At 47.7% G+C, this 21,064-nt stretch overlaps 1 long non-coding RNA gene across 1 annotated transcript; it reads right to left on the bottom strand.

Annotated features, from left to right (window-relative positions):
* Positions 1 to 4,358: 4,358 nt before the first annotated feature.
* LOC123130576 (uncharacterized) lies at positions 4,359 to 20,625 on the bottom strand. The gene is made up of 3 exons (XR_006463879.1): positions 20,616 to 20,625; positions 9,545 to 9,550; positions 4,359 to 4,493 (listed from the first exon to the last, which is right to left on the bottom strand). It is a non-coding gene; the product is annotated as an uncharacterized lncRNA (long non-coding RNA).
* Between the last annotated feature and the right edge of the window lie 439 nt (positions 20,626 to 21,064).

The raw sequence follows: 21,064 nt of genomic DNA, 5'->3' as shown, positions 1-21,064 counted from the left end.
ATCCCGCGGTCGAGTCAACAATTTGATCTATGCGAGGGAGAGGAAAATGATCTTTCGGGCAGGCCCGGTTGATGTGCTTGAAATCAATGCACATTCGGAGCGACTTGTCCTTCTTAGGAACCATGACGACATTAGCGAGCCACTCGGAGTGGTATATCTCTCGGATAAATCCTGCCGCCAACAGTCGAGCCACTTCTTCACCAATGGCTTTTCTCTTCTGGACGGCGGACCGCCGAAGATGCTCTTTGACTGGTTTTGCAGATGAGTCGACTCTTAAGCGATGCTCAGCCAGTCCCCTGGGAACACCTGGCATGTCAGCGGGCTTCCATGCAAAAATGTCCCAGTTCTCACGGAGGAACTGGATGAGCGCTTCTTCCTATTTGGGGTCGAGTGTTGTGGAGATGCGGGTCGGAGCCGCATCGGGGTCGGTCGGGTGAATGTGAACAGGCTTCGTCTCACCGGACGACTGGAATGCAGATTCTGTGGCGGGTTTCTTTGATCGCAGCAAGTCACTCGGATCTGCGTTTTGCTTGTATTCCTCGAACTCGACCGCTGTCACCTGGGAATCGGTAATCTTGGAGCCCTTCTGGAAGCACTCTTCTGCCTTTTTCCTATCACCGGTGACAGTGATCACTCCTTTGGGGCCGGGCATCTTCAATTTGAGGTACACGTAACATGGTCGAGCCATGAACCGTGCGTAAGCTGGTCTCCCCAAAATGGCATGATATGCACTCTGAAAATCCACGACCTCAAACGTCAACTTTTCTTTGCGAAAGTGTTTCGAATCACCAAACACCACATCCAAAGCTATTTGGCCGAGTGACTCGGCTTTCTTCCCTGGTATAACTCCATGAAAGCTCATGTTACTAGTGCTCAGTCGGGACATCGGAATGCCCATTCCTTTCAGTGTGTCTGCATACAACATATTCAGCCCACTTCCACCATCCATCAGCACCTTTGTCAGTCGAGTGCCTTCGACAACTGGATCGACCACCAAAGCTTGCCTCCCAGGGGTGGCAATATGAGTCGGGTGATCAGATTGGTCGAATGTGATGGGTATTTGAGACCATTTCAGATAATTTGCTTTTGCTGGGGCAACCATGTTCACCTCTTGGTTAATGACTTTCAGTCGACTCCTGCTTTCCACATCTGCAAAGATCATCAGAGTGGAGTTGATATGCGGATATCCATCCTCACTGTCCTCCTTGTCTTCAGCCTTGTCCGACTCCTTCTCCTTGTCCTTAGACTGTTTTCCCTGAAACTGCTGGATCAGGAGTCGACATTGGCGAGTGGTGTGCTTTGGGTAGATGATATTCCCCTCTTCGTCTTTCTTCGTGTGGATGTGACATGGCATATCCATTACATCGTTCCCTTCTTTATCCTTTACCTTCTTGGGGTTCCAGGATCCTTTTGGTTTCCCCTTAAACTTTCCCTGAGTCACGGCCAGAGCCTCTCCAGGAGCTGCCGGTTCAGCCTTCCGCTTCTGTTTCCGACTGGTGTTTCCTTTTTCCGAATGACTCGGCTTGTGCTTGCCGCTTCGGAGTCGGTCTTCTTCTTCGCCGTTGGCATACTTGGTAGCAATCTCCATCATCCGACTCAGGGTCATGTCACCGGTTCGACCAAACTTCAAACTCAGTTCTCTGTTCTTGACGCCATCTTTGAAGGCGCAGACTGCCTGATGATCGGACACGTTCTCCACAGTGTGGTGCAAAGTGATCCACCTCTGAATATACTCTCTGAGAGTCTCATTAGCCTTCTACACGCAGACTTGCAACTCTGTCAATCCAGCTGGTCGCTTGCAAGTTCCTTCAAACGTTCCGATGAACACTCGGGACAGATCTTCCCAAGTGTAAATGCTGCTAGGAGGTAATTGGGTCAACCATGCCCTGGCAGAACCTTCCAGCATGAGGGGCAAATGCTTCATGGCTACCTCGTCGTTCCCACCACCAATCTGAACTGCCACTCGGTAGTCTTCAAGCCAAGTTTCAGGCTTAGACTCACCAGTGAACTTGCTGACTCCTGTCGCCAACCTGAAATTGGGAGGGATAACTGCGGCTCTGATAGCTCTGCTGAAACATTCAAGACCAGAAACATGCACTCGACTGCTTGTGGGTGCATCTCTGTCGAGTCCGCCTCGATGGGCTCTGTTCCGGTCGACCAAACCTTGTACGATAATGGATCACGCGTCGAAGCCTGGTTCTCTGGGGTCGACTGGAACCCTTCGCCCTGTACTGTACTGACGCCTGTCATCTTGCTGTCGAGGAGCGTAAGACCCACCCCTCGGAGGGGAATAGGGCACTCGACGCCTGCCATCTCGGTCGAGTCGGTCGCCATATTGATCTCGCCAATTCTCGCGCCCTTCACGCCGCGGAGGCGATCTGGGGCTGTGAGCCGACTGAACCGTATTCACAGTGACGGATCGACTGTGAATTCTGTTGCGCGACTGAGACACAGCTGAATTCTGATCTCCTGCTGCCCGGAGCAGATCCCTAATCTGCAGCAGACCTCTGCCAGCTTCCGACTGCGAAGGCTGGATGGACTCTGCTATACGGGTCGCAGCTGCTAAATTCTGGATTGGGGTTCGATATACCTGAGTCGGCGGGAAGAGTTGACGTCGACTGGTGTTGGGAACTCGTTGCCGCGCGCGCTCGTCGAGTGCTCGCTGAAGGTTCTCCAGTCGAGCGCGCTCGGCCAAATTGGCCAGACGCGCCTCCTCCAAGGCACGAGCCTCGGGGGTTTCTCCTGCGATGGGGGTACGCAGGGCATCCACATTCCTGCGGCGAAGTTCCTCTCTTTGCAGAGAGTCGAGTGGCTCGGGCTGGTACTCTTCGTGGCGTCGTACGGGGTCGCCTCCGTCACCTGCTCCATCATCACGGGCGAAGCCACGGGGACTGCAGGGCCCGTCGACCATCAAGATTTCCACCGCTGGATCACTGCTACCGCACTCGGATGCAGTCTCTACGGAGCCAGTCGACAGATCGAACAAGCCGTAAAGAGATTCGTCGGGCTCGATTGCCGCAACTTGGGTGGTGGCCGATTGGCGAGCCACCGCGTGCTTCACCCATTGCTGAAGCCTCGACCGGCCCGAGCGCTTGCGCTGGCGGGAGACCGGGAGGGTGGACGATGGAGGAGTCGTCTGATACGGGGTCGACGGTTGCCGCAGCAGAACGCCGCGGACACATGCGCGAAAATGCGTCGCACCGCGGACGGGGAGCGCATCAACGTCGAGTGGAGCCTCCTGGAGCCAGGCGGAGTCGTCGACGATGAAGGTGAAAGCGCCGAGACGGATCTCTCGACCCTCGACTAACACTCCAGCAGACACCATGATGAAAGTACTCGGAAGAATCGCAACTTCTCCACAAAAATCGCTAAAACACCGGCCCCACGGTGGGCGCCAACTGTCGTGGATCTAAGCCTGACAGTAGAGTGGGGGTAGGTATGGAGAGGCAAGGTCCTAGCTATGGAGAGGTTGTAAACACAAAGGATGTACGAGTTCAGGCCCTTCTCGGAGGAAGTAATAGCCCTACGTCTCGGAGCCCGGAGGCGGTCGAGTGGATTATGAATATATGAGTTACAAGATGCCGAACCCTTCTGCCTGTGGAGGGGGGTGGCTTATATAGAGTGCGCCAGGACCCCAGCCATCCCACGTAGGAGAGGGTTTAAGGTGAGTTAAGTCTGGGGCGTTACTGGTAACGCCCCACATAAAGTGTCTTTACTATCATAAAGCCTACTTAATTACAGGCCGTTGCAGTGCAGAGTGCCTCTTGACCTCCTGGTGGTCGAGTGAATCTTCGTGGTCGAGTCCTTCAGTCAGTCGAGTGAGTCCTTCATTGGTCGACTGGAAGGCGACCTCTTCTAAGCGCGTCCTTGGGTAAGGTACTTAGATCAGGTCCATGACCTTACCCTAGGTACATGTCCTCAAACTGCCGTCGCCGCAACCACAGCTTCAACCACATGTACATTCTACTCGAATCCATTTAGGTATCCCACTGATCTCTATCACAGCCCCGGCCTGATTGCTTAAATGGCGCCTGTGAAACATCCTCATGCCTCCAAATCCCCACCACCCCTACCTCCAGAGCATCACCGCACAAGCCCAACCACATATTACATGGAGGTCGAGGAGCTGATCGCAGTCCATGGCGCGATGGCCACTGTGCATGTTGACCTGGAGGAACACCTTGCCTCCTTCGCCGCCGACTTGGTGCAGGCTCTGGCCAAGATGAAGTGCCCTAGCGACTACCCCCTAGGACTTGATAGGAATGATCTGACCAGCTCAATCTTACCAATACTACTTGCATGGCTATATTTTGCATGGTTGATGTATTAAGCATGTTTGTGCCATGTTTATTTTAGTACTGCCAAAATAACCATGAGCAGCCACAATATTATAAGTTTCTTCCTCTTGACCAAATTTGTAACCCTCATTAGCAGATTCATTTTCAATAGTTTCCCTGATCAAACTAGAGGTTACCAAGGAACCATGCATAGCACTGAATAGGGAACCACCAAATACACCAGCTACACCTAACACTGTGTGATGTTCAGGTATTAACTTTCCAGCTCAATTTCACCAATACTAGCAACAAACTTATAATACATGACTCGGGATATCACTAGAGATGCTGCCCATTTGCTATTTTTGGTGGATGCTAACCCTATTGTACTTAATATGCATGTCCATGTACTTACGCAGGGTCATAACGAACGATGTTGTTGTTTGCCGTCGAGGTTAGCTACATCCCATGTCTTACAGTATTTCACATCATTTGTGCAATTGCAATTTAACTTCTAACATTTACTGGTTTCTTGTAGGTGCACATGTCAGTGGCACTGATCCACGCTTCGACCCGGAGGAACACCTCGCCTCCGCCACCACTGACTTTGGGCGGGCTCTGGCCAAGATGAAGTGCCCCAGCAACTACCTCTCAGGACTTACCAAGTATGTACTCACCAGTTCAATCTTACCAATACTAGTTGCAATTAATGGCTATGTTTTCTACAGTCAATGTATGAAGCATGTTGTAGTAAACATGCCTAAAATGTTTTAGCTATTTCCCTACCTTTTTATAGACAACTGGGTCATTCTCTGCTCCGGCAGCACTTGCTTTGTGATGTTTAACTCTACTAATTGCATTTTTATGAGTACCAGTTTCAATGGCTATTAAGCCTGTTGCAATTAACAGTTGTATCCATTTTTAAATAGTTGTATTTCAATGGCTACAAACTTACAAAACATGACTTAGGATGTTGTTAAGCCTGTTGTAATTAACAGTTGTATCCATTTTTTAATCTGTCCCTTTGCTACCGTGCTACTCTCCATAATGAAGATATAATAGAGATGATGCCCATTTGCTATATTTGGTGGATGCTAACCCTATTGGACTTAACATGCATTTCCATGTACTTACGCAGGGCCATTGCGGGCGATGTTGTTGTTTGCCATCGAGGTTATCTGCATCCCATGTCTTACAGTATTTTGCATCATTTGTGCAATTGCAGTTTGGCTTCTAACATTTACTTGCTTCTTGTAGGTACACATGTTAGCGACACTGATCCCCGCTTCGACCCGGAGGAAGCGCTCACCTCCGCCGGTGCTGACTTTGGGCGGTCTCTGGCCAAAATGAAGTGCTCCGGCAACTACCTCTCGGGACTTACCAAGTATGAACTCACCAATTCAATCTTACCAATACCAGTTGCAATTAATGGCTATGTTTTGTATGGTTGCTGTATTAAGCATGTTGTAGTAAACATGTCTAACATGTGTTAGCTATTTTCCTTACCTTTTTATAGATATCTGGGCCATTCTATGCTCTGGCAACACCTACCTTGTGATGTTTAACTCTGCCAATTGGATTTTTATCAGTACCGGTTTCAATGGCTATCAAGCCTGTTGGAATTAACATTTGTATCCATTTTTAAACAGTTGTATTTCAATGGCTACAAACTTACAAAACATGACATAGGATGATGTTAAGCCTATTGCAATTAACAGTTGTATCCATTTTTTAATCCGTCCCTTTGCTACGTGCTACTCTTTCACAATGAAGATATCACTACAGATGTTGCCGTTTTATTACCATTTGCTATTTTTTGTGGATGTTAACCCTGTTGTAGTTAACACTGGCTTTCCATGTACTTAAACAGGGCTACAATGGGTGATGCTGTTGTTTGCCGTCGAGGTTAGCGACATCCCATGTCTTATACACAATTTGTTCCTAAATATAAGCATTTTTCGAGATTCCAATATAGACTACATAAGGAGCAAAATGAGTGAATCTAGATTCTAATCCAAACTATATCTATAATTCTATATACATCCTTATGTAGTTCATATTGAAATCTCTAAAAATACTTATACTTAGGAACGTAGGTAGTTGTATTTTACATCATTTGTGCAATCTCAGTTTAACTTCTAACATTTACTAGTTGCTTGTAGGTATTTATATGAGCGGTACTGATCCACGCTTCGATCCCTTTTGCGTATGGGGTAATGATATATTCATGAACAAGCGTCAAGTGAGGAAAACTAAGAATGATTGTTAGGCAAAAGAAATGGGTGATGGGAATTAAGCTCTTTATTTACACTTTGTCAAAGACAACAATGAACTTTAGGATGGTAAGTAATGTGTTGCCTTTTCCCCCTGCCCACAACAAGTGACTCTCACTGGTACATCGATGTCCTAAACAAACGGTTTTTAACCTCTTTCCGCGACGACATTTGGAACCGGCGCCAAGTGAGTGTGTGCGATAGGGTGTCCTTCCCACATGACCCAAAAATCATCGGGGATAGGCCCTCCTGGGACCCAGGCTGGGGCCGTGTGCAATCAGGTGAGGCATCGAAACCCAATCATTTCCGTAGGTATGTACATCCCACACGATAATCCAAGAAAATCATTTCCGTAGGTATGTACATCCCACACGGTGAATCCTAGAAAATCATTTCCTTAGGTATGTACAATCCACACGCTGAATCCCAGAAAATCATTTCCGTAGGTATGTACATCCCACACGGTGAATCCTAGAAAAACATTTCCCTAAGTATGTATATCACACACAGTTATTTGTGTGGAAACGTTTGTGCAAGGTGGCCTAACGCAAACAATTCCCTGCCGGAAGCCGTGTGTGATTGTTAGTTGATCGAACACGCCTACTTTCTAGAAACCGTGCGGGTTGTTTGAGTTCATCGCCCACGGTGCTGCCTGAGTAATTGTTTGCAATAGAAAACCCCAATAAGCAGGGTAATTAGCCTATTATTGATAATCCATGTACTAATCAAACTGATATTTCTTATAAAACATGCCAAGTATTTCATATCCGTATAAAAGCAGCCAGGATTTCATAATCGAATTACATCAGATAGCTTTGGCACTCAGTTACGTCAGTACACAATAGCACCAAGTTTCACATGCAGCAACAAAAACCTTTGGAAAGTAGCATCATACACGGTAAATAGACAGATGAATCTCATCTGGGAAATTGCGGAAGTGGAAGGCAAATATTGAGCCTTGAATGATGTTAAATGTCCTTGCAACTTTAGGCCAGTGGCTATGGATAATTAGCTACCCAAACTTCATCCTCTTCAACAAGACTTCAATATTGTACCATGGGTGTTGAATGATTACCTTCGTCACCTCTTGACCATGCAGGTGGTTTGAGAGGTAATCATCGGTGAACTGCTTTGACAAGTACTAAAAACAAAGCTATGCATAAATCGATGTTGTAAATTTTGAAATGGCGCAAGGGGTAAAAACAAGGTGAAAGAGTTGGTACCATCCTATAGTTGACTGATGTCTTCTTCATTGTGCAAACAATGATCTTGTTGTTATTCATCGCAAGTTTCTTCATCCTAACAATCTTTCTGAGTTTCTTGACTTGACTGATATTCATGGACATCTCATTTCCCCATATGCAAAATGGGTCGAACAGTGGGTCTAAGCCTCTCACAGCAGGACCTACATGTGCAAGACCAAATTGTAAGAAACCTAAATATCAGAATGATTCTTGCAACTACACAATAATGTGCTATTAAGCAAAGGACCCTGCTTGAACAAACCTCGATGGTAAACCATAGTGTCTCCCATTGTTTCCCTGCAACACACATAAGGAAGATCTTGATCGAGTCAACTGAGAGTTGCCATACTACCATTAGAATATGTATTGAGTATAGCCAAATTCGATTAGTGTCACATGCATAACAATACAAAATTGTACCCATAGCAAATGAAAATCAAATTGCAGAACTGAACCAAATAGTTAAATGGACAGTAGACCAAATGAACAAAAATAGTTAACTGAGCACGACATTGCAGAATAGAAACTTGTACTAGAAGTTAAGACAGTTAACAAAGCAAAGAATGCTTGAGAACAGTACTATGAAATGTAGCAATTGTTGGACCAAAGTGTTAACTGAACATTACATTTCAGAGGACCAAACTGTTAACTGAACATCAGATTGCATATTAAGATTACAGAGGACAAGTCACTAGAAGGCACTGGTGGTGGCCTCGAGAAAACATCACGAACTGTATTTTAATGTAGACAACCGCGTGGCGGTGTCGACGGTGGCCTCGAAGACGAGGTGCTCCTCCAAGATCTGGCGGTCGACACGCATGGCAGCCATAGCGACCTCGTTTGCGCGTGCGGCCGCATGCTACTCAGATCCACGTTATAATGCGTGTAAAATGGCTATGGGCGGCGCTTAATTCGAGGAGGGGGCACTTATTTCGGTGGAAGGTGTTGCTCCATTAGTCGATGCATGTGGGATGGGAAAGGAGGAGGATGATGTGGCTGGGGTGTGGATTACCTGATCATATCAACGAGGCCGCGTAGCAAGAAGAAGGGTCGGTGGCGAGGAGGCCACGCAGCAAGAAGAAGCGCTGGCGGCGAGGAGGCCACGCAGCAAGAAGAAGGGTCGCCGGTGATGAGGTGGCGCTGCAAGAAGAAGGGTCGCCGGCGAGGAGGCGGCACTGCAAGAAGAAGGGTAGCGAGCGAGGAGGTGGCACTGCAAGAAGGAGGTAAGCAGCAGTGAAGGTTTGAACTTGGAAAGCAAGGAGGAACAGTGGCAATGTGGATTTTGGTAAGAGGGAAGGGCGGGGAGATAGATATTTCCGCGGTGGCAAAAAAAATTCGCTCAGTGCCGCGCGAAACTGGCGCGCAAGTGTGGTTCAAGCGGGGGTGGTGGACTGTAGACGACGAAGCTTCTACTCAGCGGGAGCTATGTCAGCCAAGCCTGAGTGGCAGATGTTTCATGGCCATGTTGTTGTTGCCGCCGCCGATCTGGATTGCCACCCGGTATTCTTCCTGCCAAATCTCGGGTTTGGATTCACCGGTGAACTGGCTGATCCCCGTAACTGATATGTCTCCAACGTATCTATAATTTTTTATTTTCCCATGCTATTATATTATCAACCTTGGATTTTTATATGCTATTTTATATGATTTTTGGGACCAACCTTTTAACCTAGAGCCTAGTGCCAGTTTCTGTTTTTTTCCTTGTTTTAGAGTATCACAGAAAAGGAAAATCAAACGGAGTCCAATTGACCTGAGACTTCACAGAACTTATTTTTGAACCAGAATAAGCCCATGGAGTATCAGAGATGGACCAGAAGAGTCTCGGGTTGCCCACGAGGGTGGGGGCGCGCCCATCCCCCTGGGCGCGCCCCCTGCTTCGCGGACAGCCCGGAGGTCCACCAACGTACTTCTTCCTCCCATATATACCCATATACCCTAAAAACTTCGGGGAGCAGAATAGATCGGGAGTTCCGCCGCCAGAAGCCTCCGTAGCCATGGAAAGCCAATCTAGACCCGTTCTGGCACCTTGCCGGAGGGGGAACCCCTCACCGGTGGCCATCTTCATCATCATGGCGCTCTCCATGATGAGGAGGGAGTAGTTCTCCCTCGGGGCTGAGGGTATGTACCAGTAGCTATGTGTTTGATCTCTCTCTCTCATGTTCTTGAGGTGATACGATCTTGATGTATCGCGAGCTTTGCTATTATAGTTGGATCTTATGATGTTTCTCCCCCTCTACTATCTTGTAATGGATTGAGTTTTCCCGTTGAAGTTATCTTATCGGATTGAGTCTTGAAGGATTTGAGAACACTTAATGTATGTCTTGCGTGGGATACCCGTGGTGACAATGGGGTATTCTATTGATCCACTTGATGTATGTTTTCGTGATCAACTTGCGGGTTCCCCCCATGAACCTATGCATAGGGGTTGGCACACGTTTTTGTCTTGACTCTCCGGTAGAATCTTTGGGGCAATCTTTGAAGTACTTTATGTTGGTTTGAATAGATGAATCTGAGATTGTGTGATGCATATCGTATAATCATACCCATGGATACCTGAGGTCACATTGGAGTATCTAGGTGACATTAGGGTTTTGGTTGATTTGTGTCTTAAGGTGTTATTCTAGTACGAACTCTATGATAGATTGAACGGAAAGAATAGCTTCATGTTATTTTACTACGGACTCTTGAATAGATCTATCAGAAAGGATAACTTTGAGGTGGTTTCGTACCCTACCATAATCTCTTCGTTTGTTCTCCTCTATTAGTGACTTTGGAGTGACTCTTTGTTGCATGTTGAGGGATAGTTATATGATCCAATTATGTTATTATTGTTGAGAGAACTTGCACTAGTGAAAGTATGAACCCTAGGCCTTGTTTCCTAGCATTGCAATACCGCTTGTGCTCACTTTTATCATTAGTTACCTTGCTGTTTTTATATTTTCAGATTACAAAAACCTTTATCTACCATCCATATTGCACTTGTATCACCATCTCTTCGCCGAACTAGTGCACCTATACAATTCACCATGGTATTGGGTGTGTTGGGGACACAAGAGACTCTCTGTTATTTGGTTGCAGGGTTGTTTGAGAGAGACCATCTTCATCCTATGCCTCCCAAGGATTGATAAACCTTAGGTCATCCACTTGAGGGAAATTTGCTACTGTCCTACAAACCTCTGGACTTGGAGGCCCAACAATGTCTACAAGGAGAAGGTTGTGTAGTAGACATCAAGCTCTTTTCTGGCGCCGTTGCCGGGGAGGCTAGGTAAGCGGCACTAACACCCCGTCAACTAAGCTCTTTTCTGGCGCCGTTGCCGGGGAGGTTAGCGCTTGAAGGTATATCTTTAGATCTTGCAATCGAATCTTTTTGTTTCTTGTTTTATCACTAGTTTAGTCCATAAAAGAAAATTATAATAAAATGGAACTAAGGGTACCTCATATGCTTCATCTTTTTAATATCTATCATGAAAATAAGGATTCCGATAATTGTGCTCATGTGCTAGAGGAAGAATGCATTAGAATGTTTGGCACTAAATCTTTGAATGATGAGCATGATTGCAATGTTGTTAGTATGAATTCCCTGAATATCTAGGATGCTAATGATATGCAAAGCTACAAGCTTGGGGAAGCTATGTTTAATGAAGATGATATTTGTAGTCTCCCAAGTTTTGATGTGCAAATTTATTATGATGAAAGCATGCCTCCTATCTATGATGATTATTGTGATGACACGTATGCTTTAAAGAATAATGATAACAATTAAACTTGTCATCTTCATCTCAATTTTCAATCGCATGATAGTTATTTTGTTGAGTTTGCTCCCACTAATATTCATGAGAAGAAATTCGCTTATGTGGAGAGTAATAAAATTTATATGTTTGTAGATCATGAAAAGAATGCTTTATGTGATAGTTATATTGTTAAATTCATTCATGATTCTACTGAAAATTATTATGAGGGAGGAACATATGCTTGTATGAACTGCAATAATGTCAAGTTTCCTCTTTATGTGTTGAAAATCTTGAAGTAATGCTTGTTTTGCCTTCCTATGCTAGTTGATTATTGCTCCCATAAGTTGTTTGTTCACAAAATACCTATGCATAGGAAGTGGGTTAAACTTAAATGTGCTAGTCATATTCTTCAATATGCTCTCTTTATGTTACAATTCTTATCTTTTATGTGAGCATCATTGAAATCATCATGCCTAGCTAGGGGCGTTAAACGATAGCGCTTGTTGGGAGGAAATCCAAATTTATTTTTGTCCCTTGATTTTTGCTCCTATTTAGTAATAAATAATTTATCTAGCCTATATTATGATTGAGTTTTTATGTTTTAATTAGTGTTTGTGCCAAGTAGAACCGTTGGGAAGACTTGGGGAAAGTCTTGTTGATCTTGTTGTAAAAAAACAGAAACTTTAGCGCTCACGAGAATTGCTGCCATTTTTTTATTGGAGAGTGATATTTAGTTAATTATTTTTGCAGATGATTAATAGATAAATTTCTCAGGTCCAGCAATTTATTTTAGAATTTTTGGGGTTCCAGAAGTATATGTTTGATCCATATTACTACAGACTGTTCTGTTTTTGACAGATTCTGTTTTCTATGTGTTGTTTACTTATTTTGATGAATCTATGGCTAGTAAAAGAGTTTATAAACCATAGAGAAGTTGGGATACAGTATGTTTAACACAAATATAAATCAAAAATGAGTTCATTACAGTACCTTGAAGTGGTGTTTTGTTTTCTTTCGGTAACGGAGCTCACGAGATTTTCTATTTTGAGTTTTGTGTTGTGAAGTTTTCAAGTTTTGGGTAAAGATTTGAGGGATTATGGAATAAGGAGTGGCAAGAGCCTAAGCTTGTGGATTCCCAAGGCACCCCAAGGTAATATTCAAGCACAACCAAGAGCCTAAGCTTGGGCTTGCCCTGGAAGGCATCCCCTCTTTCGTCTTCGTTCATCGGTAACTTTACTTGGAGCTATATTTTTATTTACCACATGATATGTGTTTTGCTTGGAGAGTCAATTTATTTTGTTAGGATTTGCTTGCTGTTTGAATAAAATACCAAGATCTGAAATTCTTTAATGTTAGAGAGTCTTCATATAGTTGCATAATTATTCGACTACTCATTGATCTTCACTTATATCTTTCGGAGTAGTTTGTTGTTGCTCTAGTGCTTCACTTATATCTTTTTAGAGCATGGCGGTGGTTTTATTTTGAAGAAATAGATGAACTCTCATGCTTCACTTATATTATTTTGAGAGGCCTAAACAGCATGGTAATTTTCTTTTGTTATGAATTTAGTCCTCATATGATAGGCATCCAAGTGGGATATAATAAAAACTTTCATATAGAGTGCATTGAATATTATGAGAAGTTTGATTCCTTATGATTGTTTTGAGATATGAAGATGGTGATATTAGAGTCATGAAGTTGAGTAGTTGTGAATTTGAGAAATAGTTGTGTTAAAGTTTGTGATTCCCGTAGCATGCACGTATGGTGAACCGTTATGTGATGAAGTCGGAGCATGATTTGTTTATTGATTGTCTTCCTTATGAGTGGCGATCGGGGATGAGCGATGGTCTTTTCCTACCAATGTATCCCCCTAGGAGCATGTGCGTAGAACGTTGTTTGAATAACTAATAGATTTTTGCAATAAGTATGTGAGTTCTTTACGACTAATGTTGAGTCCATGGATTATACACACTCTCACCCTTCCACCATTGCTAGCCTCTCTAGTACCACGCAACTTTCGCTGGTACCTTAAACCCACCATATACCTTCCTCAAAACAGCCACCATACCTACTGTCGGTGTCAAAACCGGCGGATCTCGGGTAGGGGGTCCGGAATTGTGCGTCTAGGCCAGATGGTAACAGGAGACAGGGGACACTTTGTTTTACCCAGGTTCGGGCCCTCTCGATGGAGGTAATACCCTACTCCTGCTTGATTAATATTGATGATATGGGTAGTACAAGAGTAGATCTACCACGAGATCAAGGAGGCTAAACCCTAGAAGCTAGCCTATGGTATGATTGTTGTGTATGGAGTTGATTGCCTACGGACTACAACCCTCCAGTTTATATAGACACCGGATAGGGTTAGGGTTACACAGAGTCGGTTACAATGGTAGGAGAATTTGAATATCCGCATCGCCAAGCTTGCCTTCCACGCCAAGGAAAGTCCCATCCGGACACGGGACGAAGTCTTCAATCTTGTATCTTCATAGTCCAGGAGTCCGGCTGAAGGTATAGTCCGGCTACCCGAACACCCCCTAATCTAGGACTCCCTCAGTAGCCCCTGAACCAGGCTTCAATGACGACGAGTCCGGCGCGCAAATTGTCTTCGACATTGCAAGGCGGGTTCCTCCTCCAAGTCCTTCATAGAAGAATGTAAACACCAAGAGTAGTGTCCGGTTCTACAAAATAAGCTTCCACATATTTCCATAGAGAGAATAATATTGACACAAATCAAATCTGCTGACGTATTCTGCAGTGTGCTATCACACTATGGCCAAGTCCTTTACTCGAATCGTTTTTACTTTTCCACCTCAGCATGTTTGGCGAGGCGGTTTCCTTGGCACGTCTTGTCAAAGTAGAGATTGTGTACCCCCTTTACGGGATTATCATCAATACGGATGTGGGTAACCCTAACCGCGCCATTTACCATGGCGCTTGGGAGGCAAGCGAGTTTTATTAGGCAGGTGGGGACGCACAACCGCATCCGCCCATATAAGGGGATAAGGATCCACCTTTTTACCTATGCCTTCTTCCTCCTTTGCCTATCCATCTCCTGCGCACTCGAGCTCCAGCGCCCAAGCCCGCACTTCCCACCTCAACCTTCTCCAGCAATGTCCGGAGCGGGAGGCAAGTGGAAGGTCTCCTCCGTCACGGAGGGCGACGTTAAAAAGCTTAGGAAGGCCGGATACTTGTCCAAAGACATCGTGCACCAGCTTCCCGAGGAGGGCCAGCTTCTCCCCACCCCAAGGCCCCATGAGAGGGTAGTATTCCTTCCCCACTTCCTCCGCGGACTGGGTTTTCCACTTCACCCATTTGTCTGGGGGCTCATGTTCTACTACGGCCTGGATTTTCATGATCTGGCCCCGAACTTCATCCTCAATATCTCGGCGTTTATCATCGTGTGCGAGGCTTTCCTCCGCGTCCGCCCTCATTTCGGCCTCTGGCTGAAGACTTTCAACGTCAAGCCCAAGGTGGTGCGCGGCAACCAGGCGGAGTGCGGAGGCGCCATGGCGGGCAAGATTGCCAACGTCCTGTGGTTCAAGGGCTCCCTCGTAGAGACCCTAAAGGGGTGGCAAGCCGGGTGGTTTTACATCACCGAGCCACGCGATCCGAAATGGATTGCAGCCCCCGAGTTCCGATCTGGACCCCCCACGCGGCTTATGTCCTGGAAAGAGATGGGCCTATAATGGGGTGACGAAAAAGAGGTGGCCGGATTGCAAACATGCATCCAGTCCCTGGTGAACAAGCCAATCCGGCTTGTTAATGTAATCCAGGTTATGCTCGTCCGCCGAATCCTCCCGTGCCAACAACGGGATTTTAATCTGTGGGAGTTCATCCCGGCGCAGCACCAAACCCTTAATAGGCTCTCCGACACGATGTATGAAGACTTCTGGAAGGTGCTAACCAAAGGCGCCGAGGCTCCCACATCCGCTTCCGAGGACCACGGATACAGCTCGCAGCATCATGCTAGCGAGGTAAGCCATTTTCACCTTTTACAGGATGTTCAGCTTTTTTCATAGTTTAACTCTATGTAGGATCTAAACTCCCTTACCTTTGACAGGCTTGGCGGGCGGTATCCGGACCGATTAACTGTCCGGCTCCGCTGCCCGAAGACCCAGCCCCGGCTCTACTAGTGAAGCTGCTGGCTCCGGCGCCTTATGTGGTGCCGGAAAAGAAGGCCAAGAAGAAGAAGACCACGGGGACTCGAAAGTGTACCCGCAACGTGGTGTTGTCGGACTCGTCATCCGACGAGTCCGAGACGCCCTCCTCCCGTGAAAACGAGGAGGAGGAAGAAGAAAGCTCTCCCCCCAGCGGGGGGAGGAAAGAAAAGGAAGGCAGCCCCAAGGGGGAAGGCCGAGGGGTCCAAGAAGAGGAAAACCCCTCCGCCGAACTACGCCCCCGACGCCGACGAGGACAAAGAGGAGTGGCCGGATAGAGCCAGGCGTCTGGCGAAATCGTAAGTGTTCGGATACCAGAGTGAGTCATGATATTCCTTTCATTGCACATCTTTCCCTAATGTCGAGTATAATCATGTAGCCCGCCACGGGCCGAACTCAACGAGTCGTCGAGCGGCTCCCTGGATTCATCGAACGTGAACTTAGTTCCGCCCATTGTCTCCCCCCGCACTGCGGATGACGCCGAAGTGGCGTCGCAACGAGCTCCGGGGCAGGAGGAGGTGGTCCTGTAGGAGCCGCAAGGCGACCTCCTGGACTCCAGGAGTAAGGGGGACAAGACCCCCCAGGGCTCCAAGTCCAGCTTTGAGCCGGACGCCGTGCCGGAGTCTTCAACTATTCCGGACCGCGGCAGCCGAACTCCTTCCAAGAGGAGCAAGCCTTCTGAGCCGGCCGCCTCCGTCGAACCGGAGGCACCGGACAATCTGCTGGAGGTGCTTGAAGGCGCCTCCATCGACGAGGAGCACCGTACTATTATGAGTACGGTGATCCAGAAGGTTCAATCCGCCAAGAGCGGACTGACTGAAGCTTGCGCTAGCCTTCTAACAGGCTTCAAGGTAAGTAAAAATATGTAAAAATATTACCGCATAGACAGTAGCCCCTGATGCTCTGTTTGGCATTCGGAAAGAAAAGCCGAATAGAGGATCTAGTAAATTTCGCAGGAGTCTAACAAAAAGAGTCAATATGCGTATGCAGGCTTCGCTGCTATCCGCCGCCGCACTGATTGCGGAGGTGGGTGTCCTGAAGCAGGACCTCACGCGGACCGAGCAAGAGCTCGGCCTTGCCAAGCGGCAGCTCGAGGAGAAAGAAGGTAAGAAATACCTTACAGAAAAAGTGCCTGTAGAGAGGCGTGATTGCAAAAAATAACAGGATTGTACTACTTATTGTAGGGGCCACGACTGAGGTGGCGACCCTCAAGCAGGCGCTGTCCGAGGCCGAAAAGAAAACGGCCGTGGAGCGCACCGAGTGAGAGAAACTTGGGGCTCAGGTCGGCGAGGTGCAGCAAGAGCTTCAGGCTCTCATGAAAAAACATGAGAGTTTGGAGCTTGAGTCAAAGACCCAAGCATCCGAGCTCGCGGCGGCCCCTGAGACTGCCAAGTCTACCAAGGCCGAAGCCCAAAAGGCCCTCCAAGAGTTGGAGGAGGTGAAGAAGATAGCAGCGGGTAAGGCATTCTTTATGCAAAGCAGAAATATAAAAGTAAACTACACTACTTGTTACTTACCCGAATCTGGAGTTCTCCAGGGGCATTCGCACATCTTCCCCGCAGCGTATCTGACACCGCCGCATTCTACCAAGCTAAAGAGGGAAGCTCGACGGAGAAGGTGTTCTGGTCTCAGTATGCTGAGGCCGGACACCCTGTGCCCCTGAGCGACCAGCTGAAATAGCTGGTCGAGCTCCATAAGGCGGCCGAACAGGCCATGAAGGGCTTCATAGTTCGGCTGTGGCCCGGAGAGGCCCTACCTGGGAGCTACTTCGGGCTGGTGCGGCGGCTGGTGGAGGCCTATCCAAGGCTCGAGGTCATCAAGCGGTCCGTTTGCATCGAAGGAGCCTGTAGGGCCCTTGCCCGTGCGAAGGTGCACTGGGGTAAGCTAGACGGTGAGAAGCTTGTGAGGGACGGGCCACCGCCGGGGAAGGAGCATCGCAAGCCCGAGAACTATTATAAGGATGTTCTTGCAGGTGCCCGCCTTGTGGCGGATGAATGCACCAAGGATGTAATTTTTGAATAAACTCGCTCATTTTTATACTGTGCGCTGAAAACTTGTTCGTATGGGCTTAAGCAATGCTTGTTGAATTTAAAATATTATTTTCTGTGCGGCCGTTTATCAAAAATTGAGAGGTGGCCAGTCGTCGGCTTCTACCCCCATGCCACTAGTGTTGGGGTGTTCGGTGACAAACCTGAGCGCTCTTTTTCCCATGGTTGGGTCCTTCGAGGGAGGCGCTCAGCACGACGAACCAGGCAATCGGACTATAATGCTTGAACACTCTCACTTAGCCATAGAACTTTATAATTTTAGATTTCGGCGAAGCCCCTAGTTCGGAAGACCGAGTTCGGGGCGCTATCCACGCCTTGGCTGGGGTCATCCAGCTCCTCGCTCGAAGCGGCATAAGCCTTTAGGGACTCGAAAAACCTCTCGAACAGCAACCGGTTTCTCGCCTCATCATGACAGTCAGTTTTAGCTTTCTCCACTGAGGTGCTTAACCCAGCTCAACCAGGGCACAATCGCAGTGGTTCTCCTAGTGCTACATTAGCCGACATAGCGGAACGTAAGGCACCAAAACATAGGAGCCGGGCAAACCCAACTATTGACCCAAATCATGATTCGGAGCTGATGCATATAGTGCTATAAGTTCGGGGTGCCGCACTTGTGAAAGTGTACGGACTTCTCACACCATATTAAAGGGTACTGAAGCCCCTGGCGTACTTTCCGTACCACAGTGTACGGGTGCAACATGTCATTAATGAACATATATAAAAGAGAGTAATGCAAAAAATAGACAAAAAGCTAAGTATTGTTTATAGAGAGGCTGTTTATCAAAGCCGAACGATACAAATAGTGCAGTAAGCAAAAGATATTGGACTATTCAGTATGTCCTGACCAGGGGCAGGCCGCGGAATTGTATTTAAAACAGGTATAGCGCTCGTAACAGAGACCACCTGGGATTCCATAATGTGGCATGGCTTGTCTGCCTCCCTGGATCTTGCATCGTTTGTGCGGCAGTCGAATTGCCGAACAGGTCGTCCGAAGTATGGAGTCCTGAAAGTAAGAAAAATTAAAAAAAGAATCCGGCAGCCCCTAGTACATTTTAAGCCGTATTTTGGGTGTGCCGTTATTGTGCCCCTTCCACTGTGCCCATGGTATTTCCAGGGCGTAGTTATGTACGCGAGGTACTGGTTTCGCTATGTCGCGAGAGCTGGGGTTGGGGCCGCATTGCTACGCTTGCTCAGAACGTGCCAGGCGGTCCTGCTGTGGATTACTTCGGGCGCGCTTGGCAGTGTCTAGCTGTTTAATGGCCGGACTGGAGAATTGCCTGAGAAGGCTACTTTGTACCTCCGTTGCGAGAGCCGCCGTATCCTCCTCCATACGGAGGGAGCATTCGGTGTTTCCGTTGACCGTAATTACTCCTCGAGGGCCTGGCATCTTGAGCTTGAGATATGCGTAGTGCAGCACCGCATTGAACTTTGCTAATGCGGTTCGTTCGAGCAGGGCGTGATAGCCACTGCGAAATGGGACTATGTCGAAGATTAACTCTTTGCTTCGGAAATTGTCCGGGGATCCGAAGACCACGTCAAGTGTTACTGAGCCTATACAGTTGGCTTCTACACCTGGTATAACGCCTTTAAAGGTCATTCTTGTGGGCTTAATCCTTGAGGGATCTATGCCCATTTTCCGCACTGTATCCTGATAAAGCAGGTTCAGGCTACTGCTGCCGTCCATGAGGACTCTTGTGAGATGAAATCTGTCAATGATTGGGTCGAGAACCAATGCGGCGAAGGCGCCATGACGGATGCTAGTTGGATGGTCCCTTCGATCAAAAGTGATCGGGCAGGAGGACCATGGGTTGAACTTTGGGGCGACTGGCTCCATCGCGTATACGTCCCGTAGCGCATGCTTCCGCTCCCGCTTGGGAATGTGGGTTGCGTATATCATGTTCACCGTCCGCACTTGTGTGGGAAAGCCCTTCTGTCCATTGTTGTTTGGCAGCTTGGGCTCCTCGTCATCGCTGTGCAACCCCTTGTTTCTATTTTCGGCCCTTAACTTGCCTGCCTGCTTGAACACCCAACAATCCTTGTTAGTGTGATTAGCTGGCCTTTCGGGGATGCCATGTATCTGGCACGAGCGATCGAGTATTCGGTCCAAACTGGACGGGCCTTGAGTATTCTTTTTGAATGGCTTTTTCCGCTGACCGGATTTATAGCCTTTGAATCCGGCATTGACTACCGTGTCTTCATTGCTATCGCTGTTAATGCGGCGTTTTTGCTTATTCCGACGTGTCCTACCACTTTAGTCCTTGGTATCCGAATTACCAGGGTTCTTTGATAAGTTGTTACTGTGAGCTAGCCAGCTGTCTTCTCCCGCGCAAAAGCGGGTCATGAGTGTCGTGAGGGCTGCCATGTATTTCGGCTTTTCCTGTCCCAGGTGCCGGGCAAGACACTCGTCGCGGATGTTATGCTTGAAGGTTGCTAGGGCCTCTGCGTCCGGACAGTCGACTATCTGGTTTTTCTTTGTTAGGAACTGTGTCCAGAATTGTCTGGCCGATTCTTCTAGCTGCTGAATTATGTGGCTTAAGTCGTCGGCATCCGGCGGTCGCCCGTAAGTGCCCTGGGAGTTGTCGAGGAATGCGGCTTCCAGGTCCTCGCAAGAACCAATTGAGTCTGCTGGCAAGATGTTAAGCCAATGCCGAGCCGGTCCTTTAAGTTTGAGCGGGAGGTATTTGATGGCGTGTAGATCATCGCCGCGTGCCATGTGGATGTGAAGGAGATAATCCTCAATCCATACCACCGGGTCTGTTGTGCCATCGTATGATTCGATGTTTACGGGTTTGAAACCCTCTGGGATTTTATGATCCATTACTTCATTCGTGAAGCATAGCGGGTGTGTGGCGCCTCTGTACTGGGCTATATCACGACGCAACTCGGAAGAGCTATGTCTGTTGTGTTCGGCTCGGCCGGATTTGTTGTATCCGGAGTGAAGATCATTGTCACATGTCGTAGGGCGCCTGCACGATCCGTAGATCGATCTTATTTGTCTTGCCTTATCCTCCAGTATGTCTCGCAGGTCGGGCGCATTTTCCCGTGCCTTAGTTGAGCGGCGTCGTGGCATGGCTTGGGTGGAGGGCCAACAGACCTCTCTGTCGTGGCCGCAAGGTGGCCGGTCTGCCATGTCATGCGCTGGTGATGTAGGTGCTTCCTCCTCTGATCGGGGTAGCAGCCTGCGCTTCGGGTAACTCTTGGAGGGGCGTTCGAGTTCATACTCTTCGTCCGCAAGGTCTTCAGTCCATCTTTCAGCTAGCAATTCTTGGGCAGCTCTAAGATGTTGCTGCTTTTTCTTGAGGCTGCTTGCCGTGGCTAAAAGCCTGCGTTT

This window comes from Triticum aestivum, chromosome 6A, assembly GCF_018294505.1.
Source record: "Triticum aestivum cultivar Chinese Spring chromosome 6A, IWGSC CS RefSeq v2.1, whole genome shotgun sequence".
NCBI lineage: Eukaryota > Viridiplantae > Streptophyta > Magnoliopsida > Poales > Poaceae > Triticum > Triticum aestivum.
This window is presented reverse-complemented; position numbering and strand designations above follow the sequence as displayed.